General features: G+C 44.9%; 1 pseudogene; it reads right to left on the bottom strand.

Annotated features, from left to right (window-relative positions):
• Nucleotides 1–9153: 9153 nt before the first annotated feature.
• LOC107533397 (S-phase kinase-associated protein 1 pseudogene) lies at nt 9154–9669 on the bottom strand (annotated as a pseudogene).
• Nucleotides 9670–10791: the final 1122 nt, after the last annotated feature.

Below are 10791 nucleotides of genomic sequence, written 5' to 3'. Positions count from 1 at the left end.
TTAGCTCTCAGCCACATTAAACTCCCTTGACTACAAAGTGTTCTCTTACTTTCCAGCTGTTGCCCATTCATTCATTCATTCATTCATTCATTCATTCATTGTTTATTAATTCATTTATTGACTTATTTAACCTAGAACACTGCTGCCCGATTCCCTCCCAGGGCTCTTACTTAGCGTCTCCTTTTCGAGTCTCCTTCCCCTGATTTCTCTCACCCTATAAAACTGTCAGGAACAGAGCAAGCAAGTCTCTTCATGGGAGAACAGGAGAGGCAGAGGAGCGAAAGACAAAGTCCTCCTTCTAGCCTAAGTCCAGGGAGGGTGACGCCTGAGAAATAGGAAGGATCAGAGGCTGGGTGAACCGAACCTTATAATTTATCATCTTTTCTTCTATATACGTTGCAGGGAAAGTGAAAACACTTAGGCTTTCGCCACCTCCAGGCCAAGGCCCCACTTATGTAAATGTGATCTAGCAGAGTCACAGCAGATGCCCTGTTAGCTGACTGATGTCTGACCCATCGCGGGCTGAGACCCACTCTCGTCCTGGTTCCTGTAAGACTGGCCCTGGACTTTCAGAGGGGCGGGTTTTGTTCCTCCTGGACAGATTGTCCCCCCGGGGTGCAGTGTGCTCCTCCAGTGTGAGGATTGTTCCCCCCTGGGTGCGGTTTGTCCCCTGGGGTGCAGTGTGTCCCCTGTGTATGCCCGACTGGCCCCCACTGGCAAGATGGTTTGTTTCTTTGTATGTCAGCCTGGCCGTCAGCTGAATAAAGGAAATGTCCCGGCCTCCTTCGGCTCCACACTCTTCGTCGGGTGTCCGCATCTAGAGTGAACCTCCCTGGCACTGCAGTTGGCATGACCCATCGCCCCTACACTGGGCATAGTCTTTGGCATTACACATATTACAAAATATAAAGTTCTTGTAGAGGAAAAAGACTGAAGACATGATATATATACATATCATTATATATATATGATTATTCTCTTTTGTTGTACATTAGGAATTTCAGTTTTATGAGATGATAGCAGATATCCATCCAAAGGGAGATGTGTTAAGATAGATAAAGCCGAAAGGTAAGAAGAGATCCCGTGTTTAGTAACGACTTCACTTGATACTTTTGATTTTGCATTTCTTTATTTACAAAGATTTTGAATAAGATCACAGAAGTCAAGCTGATTAAGCAGAAGGAAATTTCTACTTAAGTCAGTTTACTTTTCATGTATCTATTATTCCTGGTCATTTGATTGTGTCTCATTTTATAATAAAAATTCCACAAGCACTTTAGATATTGCTGTACTTTTAATCCAAACATGCTACATAGTCTACTTTAAAACAATTCCTTTAATGCTTTATTAGGCTGTTAAATTCTTAGATGACAGTGTTTCTAAAAATAAAATATTTCTAAAATAAACTTTCTTGGGAGATAGATATTTACAAAGCCATTTGCATCCCATTTTGAAAATGGCTTTAGGTTAACTTTTTGACCCCTCCTTTGTTTCTTCAAGGTATTTTCTTGAGAGCCGCACGCTCTGTTTCCTTATGGCTTTTATTATACAGGAAATACTTGGCAGAATTTGGGAAGGCATCAGAAAATAACATGGGTAGCCACCTTCCTCCTGGCATCAGTACCATCTCTGTCCCTTTTGCTTAGTCACACTCACTGCCCGTGATAAAGCGATCATTTTAGAGATACGTGGGCGAAGAACCTGTTCTCCACTCCCATGCACTGCCGGCAGCTGCGTCCTTCTGGGCAAACCCTTCCTATCTCTCATTCAGTTATTACCATTAGTCCGCGAGCTCTCAAATCGCCTTCTGCAGCCCCACCCCTCTCCCTGTTGACACTGAATTTTCGAGGGGCTGATGAATATCTTTACTTGCCCATACCTGCGCTCCTACAACACAGCACATTTGAAACGAGATGGATTTCCTTTGCGAACCCTCCTTTGCACCCCGACCGAATAATCCACTCCTTTCTCTGCTCATTAGCTTTATTAGTGGCAACACCAGTCTTTCAGAGGCCTAGGGTCTGGCAGTTTACTCTTTTCCTTTCCTTCTTTATCTTACTATTCACAAATCTCGATTCGACCTGAAAAATGTCTTTTGTGTCTCCCCTCATCTCTCCTCTGCGCACTTCTCCTCTTGGCCTGCGCTGACTTTTTGCTTTTCATCGCTTGCTGCTCAGGCCCACTCTCCTTTCTACCACTAGGATTTTCTTCCCGAGTCTCAGGTTGGTTCATAACGACCTTTCCTCAGCTGAGAAATCTTCCGGTTTTCTACTACCTGCAGAACGGATTGTAACTTTTTATGAATCCAAGGCCTTTCAAGATAGAGGTTTAACAGAAATCAAAACCTCAATGCAGTCAGTCTGTTCCCCACACCCAGGATCTGTCATTTCGCACGGTTCTATCTTTTAGAACCCCCCTTTCCCCTCACCTGCTGCTGTTCTAAGCCTCCAAGGCTTGCCTGACGTGCTGCCTCGTCTCCTGCACACAACGGGCTCATTCCCGTGAAATCCCAGGGAAACGGGTCTGGATCCCTGCTGCGCTTCGGCTTCATTGTGAATATAGTAAATTGTCATCACAGGCTGCTGAACTCACTCGCCCATCTATATGCCTGCTTCGAATTCAGTAGTGCAGTTGAGTCCACCTCTACCAGCCACTCTTTTCAAAGAAAGTGCAAGCTGGGAGTCACGGCATTTAAGTTCCCCACAGATGTCCCGATGCCCACAGGCTTCTGATAGGAGCGTGTTGCTGAGCTACGGTTAGATGCGCTCCTCGCTTGGGGCGTGGTAGCGATTTTTGCATCTCTTAGTAACGTCTCTAGATGCGAGGCCAGTGATAAAGCAGCCTTCTCGACAGGTCACTCCCTCCCTGCACACGGCGCGTGCTCATTTCCATCGTGGCGTTTTTCTAAGGAGATCTTCAATTCTTGAATACAAAGAAAATCTGCAAACTTCTAGGGTTTAAACGTTTAGTTTTAGGGTTTTGGACTTCCTAAGGAAATCTACATGACCTTTGTTTCCCTTTCAGCAGGATCACGGTGCTCTGCTCACAGCGTTTGACGTGTGCTCTGTACACTGGATCTATTTTGACTTCGTCTAAGCAGCGTGGGCCTCCCAGAGCCGGGAGCAGCCCTGGCGGTGCCGGGTTCTTGTATCCGCTCTCTCTCTGTGGCAGGGCGGGGGTTCTACCCATCCTCTCCTTCAACACTTCGTGAGCCACTGGGGCACTCTACAGGACACCTTTCCTGTTGCCTATGTGACTACCAGAGTACGGAGGGATCTTAACTTCTTGCTCTAGGAAATAAAAGTGCTGAGCAGATCTAACTGCACTTGCTGGAAATTCAAGAAGCATTCAAGTCCACCTCAGTCCCCAAAGGATCAGAAAGCAGCACCGAGTGGCTCACAAATGCGGTGCCTTCAATCTCAGCAATTATAGCTAACTGCGTGTTTCTGGCATGCTCCGTCCTTCTAGTCTAACAGAAGAAGAGTGGTTTAATGTTCTTATGTGAAAAACATATGAGTCTGTGTGTGTGTGTGTGCGTGTGTGTGTGTGTAGCATTAGCACATCTCAGTAATAACAAACTCTTCCTTTCTGTGATGTTGTGACATTTTAATGCCTTTGCAGGAAAAGATGACACAGAGTCATCTGCAAGTTGTAACATTTCAATTTTACACTTTGGAGATTTCGTCTTTTGATGGGATCCCTTTTACAACCTGACTAATGTCAGGTTAAGCTGTCTCATTACCACCTTTGATCATGTTCTCCGCAGAACAAGGCTAATGTCATCATCATCATTAAGCTCTGGGAGATTTTCCTGCTGGTGCCTCAGATAATCACAATATTTTTCATTTTATGAAAAGCATGAAGAGAGTTTCTACTTCTCTCTTCTTATTTCTTATATTGAGTGTTTAGCGTGGAGGCAAAAAAAAAAAAAAAGAGTAGCAAAACAAGTATCTTGAACGAAGTCACCTTAACTATCCTTCTAAATAATATTTTTTTTCTATACATTTTGTCCCCTATGTTTTCTGGATGGGCCTCGGCCTCAAAATGAGGCTTCAAATTTAGGAACCAGGTTAGATGTTCCTCTGCATTTCATATTTCAACTAGGTTTTTAAACCTTATCATGAGTAGCCAAGCACAGCAATCTAGCCTGAAACTGGCAGTTAATGGGGGTTTTTTTAGCATGTGCCCTGCTGTCCTGACTAAACTTGCTACCACCGTTCACATTCCAATTAAGCTATCAAGAGTATATTGCAGTTTTATTATATTAATACTATCTTTAGGGTTGTTTTCATAATGGGAATATGATAAATACCGTGTGAAATTATTTCGTGTGTGCGAATCCTTACTGCTGTGCTTGTATCAATGTCAAAGGACTATTGTCAGTATCTGGACTGCCAGGGAAATGACAGTGGAGTCTGAATAATTACTTGGCTGCTGAAAGGTCAGCTCAACCGCTTCCACAAACATTTAGGAAGGCACCTTACGTTTCAGTCGTTAAGTACTTAACCAGAGCTTTGATTATTTATTTCTCACTGCCTTCTTATTAGGTCATTAAGAATTATCTTTGTTACTACGATTCTATGAATAGAGACACTGGAGAGTATGGAAGTAAGTGGAAACTGTGGTTAAGCCAGTCACCCAAAGTTACAACCAAGGTCGCAGACACAATGGAAATCTGCAGTTACACGCCTAAGCCCCGCTGTTGTTTCATTATTGAACAAAAGGAGGCGGGATACTCCTTAGATGCGGTATGTTTGCAATAACAAAGTAATATCTTATATTTACATGACACCTTTAAGGGTCATCTTACCCCAGCGTTCAGCAAATGTTTCCCCAGTGCCTGCCTCGTGCACCGCCCTGCGAAGCAGCGCGCACTTGGCAATGTCGCTTGTTCTGTCCTCGAGGAGCTTCTTGTATATAATTTGTCATAGCATAAGGCGCTGGGGAGGGGAAGACACATCGTAACTGTTGCTAGGAGCACGAGTCAAAGGTCATAGAGCAGGAGTTGATTCTTAAGTTATTTTTTTGCCTTTTTTTTTTTTTTAATTTTAAATTTATTTTTTACTGTCGACAGTGGTACAGGTGTCCTTCGTCACCCGCCCCTCCAGCCTCCCCGCGCGCCCCAGGCCTCTCAGACCCTTTCCCCCCTGGCCTCTGGCCTCTCAGCCCAGGCGGCACCCCGCACCTATTCACGCTCACCCACGAAGAGCCCGGGGAAGGGACAGCCGGCAAGCAGGCGGCCAGGCCCCCCAGTCCCCGCGTCCGCCGCGCGTGGGCGGCTCTGCCCGTTCCCCCCGCCCGCGCCCCTGTTCCCCAGCCTGCGCGCCCAGGTTGCGGGAGGGAGGCTGGACCCTTGGGCAGCAGACAGGCCCCGGCCTGACCGGCTCTGGATTTCTGAGACCCCCTAGAGGCCGCGACTTCCACGGCACGACCCGCGCCGTGTCCACGCAGCCTCTGCGGGCCACGCGGTGGGGGGCGGGGCGCGGGGCGCGGGGCGCGGGCCGGGCAGGCGGGGAGCTTCATGCTGGTCCTGCGGGTTAACCCGCGGATCACCAGGGGTGTCGGGGCCTCTGAGGAATTAAGGGAGCCCGCAGGTCACTGAGAAGCGGCGACGGCCCTTCAGATGCCCCTCCGCTGTGCCATGTCCCTCAGGGCACCCAGGGCACCGTCTCCAAGCCCGGGCCTCGCGCCCGCGGGGAGCCCCCGCCCCAGGGACTCAGGGCACCCACCAGTCTCTGCGTCTTTCTCTTCATTTCTGGCATTAACTTTTTTTATATTGAGAAATCCTACCTCCTGGAAGGAAAAACGAAAACAAAACCCACACAGTATGAAGATAAACGCCATGAATAAAATATGAGTAAAATCTCAAAATATCATTTTGGACACACGGGCGCCCAGCCAAACAGGCCTGTCCCCCAGTTCAGCCTGTGCCTGTCACCTTCACTTGTCAGATCCACAGGCAAGGAAATGCCCGGGGGCTTCTGTCTTTCCTTTGTCTTGCTTTTCTGTTTCCCTGGTTAGCAAGTTTCCCCAGCCCCCTGTTTGTCTGTAGGTTTGGTTTCTCTTCCATACTCTTTGGCATTTCCTTAAGTATCACCATTTCCTCAGAAGGCATAACAAAGGGCTTATTTACATAATAAAATCAAAATTTCAACTTGTTCTCTGCACCCTCTGATTTTATCATCATTTCGATTTACTACAATTTCTGACTCAAGGTTTCAGGGTGGGTGGTTTGACCTATAGTTGCATCAAAGAATTTGAATATCTGGACTGAAAAAAAGAAAAAAGAGAGAGAGGTTATTGAAAACTGTTCTCTAATTCAGAAGGCGCATGATCAACGTGCATTTTGTTAATTACGTTATAAATCTTTTCTACTTAACTTGTATCATGTTTTCAATTCAGTCCGATGATTATTTAGCGGTTTTTTATGTTGCTATCTTAGGCATTTGCCTGACTGCTCCCTCCTGTAATGGGAGGCTTTGGTCCACCCACCTATGTTTCCAATTAGTCTCCTTGGTCTCCTGACTCTGGTCTTACCTTATTATTCCAGTCATTCAGCCAAGGATAGCCAGGAGTAAGTGTCTAAAATGCAGATCTAAGCATCTTACCCTTTGCTTAAAACCTTTCAGTAACGTCCCAGAATCCCCGACACTGAACTACTTAAGTTACCTTCTTAGATTCCCCTGGAATGTCTGTAAAAGTACAGAATACCGGGCCTGCTTCCCAAATACTGATTGAGAATTTCTACTGGGTCTAGGAAATCTCTGGTGGGATTTGGAGATTTGCATTTGCATTTGAGCATGAACCTGGTGAAATTCTTACGCTTGACAAAGTTTAAAAATTATGAATTTAAAGATAGTAAAAAAATAAAGTCATTAAATATGATCGCCTTGCTTACCTTCTATTATTAAGGACTCTTTGTTCAAGCTGTGCTTGATTACTTGTATTTTTCTGTCTTTTATGCCTTTAGGCTGTTGCACAGCTATTTCCTCTTTCTTGGATGCCCACTCTTATCTTTTAAACTGGATAATTGCACCTTGCTCTATAAGAGGCAGTTGGAACAATTCTTTATCTCTGAAGCCTTCTTTGACCTCCCACAGAGACCATTCTCACCCTTCTATGAGCTCCTATCACCCTTAATAAATACCATCATTACTGTGAGACAGAGTTCTGGTTAAAGTCATGGACAGCTGTGAGTGTTGTGGCCAAAGACGGGATGAACTAACGCACCTGACCCTAGCTGTGAGGGTGCTGATTATACTGCATTTGTCTTTGATATGAGCATTCACTATCCCATGACTGTCCTATCGAAGGCAATCAGAATTTTTTGGGGGGGTAATATATTTTACAATAAATGTGTAGTAGGACATATGATAGGAGTTTTTCTGTTTCTTAGGACTTAGCAATTCAAGCCAAAAGCTTGAAGGCCAAAGCTGAAGAAAACCCCACTAAATGCATTCCACTCTAAAGACAGCTGCCAAAAATTAGTGCCATATTATTTCTCCCAGATCTTACAACGTGCTATTAGAATCAGTCCCCCTCTTCCCACTTACCACCCAGACCTCACTTCCTGCTCCGTATATCTAAGAAGTGTAGGGAGGCAAGAGATAATGGAAGTGTTAGCAGCATCATTGGCCTCATGGGGATTGAACTGTGGGTCATGAGAGGCTTTCCACCATGAAGATGAAAGGTGGGTGCTGCCACCAGTTCAAGTGGTGGAGACAGGTACCTGGATGACAAAGAAAGAGACTGAGGTTCTTTCCCTCATTTGAGTATACACTTGAATATACACTTGGGCAGTGGATTTCAAGCTGCCTTTCTGCCTTCTCAGCAGGGGAAAGAAATTGGAGAGGGGCTCAGCGCAGGACTGCGTGGGTGTGAGGCAGTCTGCACACTCACTTAACATGGGAAGGCTGTGCGAACCTCCTCTGTCAAAGTGCACAGGGGGGAGGGTAACTGGTTTCTAGCCATCCTTGTGGGAACCAGCTCAGGAGGTCTCATGGCCAAGGAAGATGTATTTACATGAGATGGACAGCTGGGGGTAGAAGCTGGGTGATCATGGTGAGCATGAACTTGAACCCCACACTTAAGTACACTGATATTCACCAGCGTGATATTCAGAGATGGACTGATAGTCAACAGTCCTCAGAAAGCTCTAGACGCTTCCTAAGATGGCCATCAAAAGATCCGCTTCCCAGTTAGACATGAGTTCAACAGAACTTTTTGGAAGGCAACAATTAAAGGAAAATAAACCACTTTATATTTTTATACCATCCAGTTGAGCTTCTTTAAAAAAAAGTCTAGTTTACGTGAATGAAAATAATGAGCACTAGAAGGCACCCGGAGTTCACCGGAGGCTAGTTATATCCCAATAACATCATTTCACTCTTGTTTTTAGAGGTTTGGAAATACCCAAGTCCAATCAAAACGAACAAGGAAGCCTCAGGATAAGAAGGAAGATAAAGAAACTTGTAGTTTGTACAAGTGACTAAGGGAATAAGAGGTCATGCAGAATGGCGTGAAGTTTATATTGAGTTTGAAAATGGGAAATAAAAACAGTTTTTTTGTCGGTTTTACTTGGTGCTCCTCATTCAGCGGAGGCATTGCATTGAAGTGAGGAGGTTAAGAGAGTCTCATGGAGCAGGAACCTCTTGGAATAGGAGCTTTGATGCCAAGCAGGGCTAAATATGCAAGCTTACTCCGTCCCCTAAAGCCATGGGGCTTCTCTGGCCTTCAGATGTGTTCCTAGTAAGTGAAAGTAGCGCCATCAGCACTTTGGATTGCTGTGCAAAGAAGAGAAATTGTTTACCTGCACAATATGATAGCAGTCACAGAGTAAACCCTTACAAATGTAAATTTTTTTCTTCTAAGCGAAATCTATTCCACTGCTGGAGAAGGTACTAGTTTCTTTTTTTTCTTTTTTCTATAGAGAACCCACAATTCAGTTTTATTCAGAGCAAAGAAAAAAGATACTTTTGATCATACTGGAAGAAACTCAGCCGTAGCTTTGGAATCTGTACCCAACTACACACACAATGAGGACAATATTCTGCTAATACAATTGATTTGCTGCTGCATTTGTCTACTGTTTGTCTAATATTAACAATTATAAACAGAGCAGTGCAGCTAGTATTTGGAACAATCCTCACAGTGTTACAGCGTCATGCACAACTTTTCACTTCTCTTCACACCACCGGTTCTCTCTGTGCACCTGGGCTTCCTCTTCTCCAGTAAAGTCATTTTTGATGTTGAAGGTCTTGCGAATCTCTTCAGGAGTTTTCCCCTTGACCATATTGGCAACAGTCTTGCATGTAACGTCAAGCAAACCTTTGATGTTTAAATAGTTTGCAGCCAGAATAAGTTCAAAAAGCGTTCCTTGGGCAGCTTTGAGGAATCCTGGTCCCAAGCAGGGACATCATCTGTTCACTTTTCTTCGTTATCATTGTCCTCAGGAGGAGGGTCATCCTTGTGGCGGGTGCACCACTGATGGCATTTTTTAATATTGCCGCATTAACGTTTGGTAGAGGAACTGGGTCATCACCACCTTCATCACCCATTCCCGAATCTTCTAACAAGGTCTGGATAGTCACAGATTGTTTGATAGTCACAGATTTCACCATCAACTTCAAATACCTGTCCATCAGAACTCTGGAGCTTAGTCAAAGGCATGGTGCTCGGTCTCAAGGGGACAGCGGGCCGGAGGCTGAGAGAGCGGGGCAGGGTCGGCACGTCAGGAGAGAAGGGGGGACAGCAAGGCCACTGATAGCTGGTACTCGTTTCTCACATTTTTCTAATAGATGAAGCTTCTTTAAAAAATGTCTAACTTCTTTAACACGGGTTCAACTCCCATGAAGCCACTTTTAAGTGATAAATTCTGACAATGGGTGATTTGGGTGATGGGTGATGCGTTGGGTGATGCTTTGATTCTGCCATGGGTGACTTGAATGGGGACCCGGGTGTAGCTAGTGTTATGGAATCCAGAGCTCCGTCCTATGTCAATGAATCATCATTCTCATGTGTTTGCTTACTCAGGCCCTGCCTTGACTCCCCACAGCCTGATCAGTTCTTGGTGACGTGATAAAATTGTATTTCTGGGTTAACAAAGCTGAGGGCTAGCCCTTGGAGAGGGGTGACCGCTCGAGATGTGATTTTCCACTCTCTAAGGACTTGCTAATCTTCATGTGTCACATAGCTCTGTGGACCTGCATTATGACCTTAAGAATAGGCAGTTTTGAACCCTATGATTTCACTCATATGTGGGATATAAAACCGAAACTCACAGACACAAACAACAGCATGGTGGTTACTGGAGGGAAGGGGGCCGTGGAGGTTAGTAAAGGGTAAAGGGGGTCAAATATATGGTGACAGAGGATAATTTGACTTTGGGTGGTGAGCACACGATGCAATATACAGATGATATATCATGGAAATATACACTTAAAACCTATATAATCTTACTAACCAATGTCACCCCAATAAATTTAATAAAAAATCAAATTAAATTAAATTAAAAAATAGACAGTTTTAGAACAAGGCAACACTAGAATGTGTCCTGAAACTACAGCTATAATAATATAGGCGTGCACGAAATGGCAAGCTCATCAGGCAGGATACTTAGGCAGATTAAACAGCAGGTACACTTGGATCCTCAGGGCAGAAAATGACATAAATCTGCAAGCAGGCATTAAGGAAAAAGAGTCGCAGCGGTAAAAATTGTCAGCCACCTGCTAGTTCAGCACAACAGCAGGTACACACGTCAAACGTCCACAAAATCAAAATGGGTTTTTAAAG

The sequence above is a fragment of the Miniopterus natalensis genome, chromosome 1 (genome assembly GCF_054644295.1).
Source record: "Miniopterus natalensis isolate mMinNat1 chromosome 1, mMinNat1.hap1, whole genome shotgun sequence".
NCBI lineage: Eukaryota > Metazoa > Chordata > Mammalia > Chiroptera > Miniopteridae > Miniopterus > Miniopterus natalensis.
Note: the sequence above shows the minus strand (reverse complement) of the source record. Positions and strands in the feature narration are given on the sequence as shown.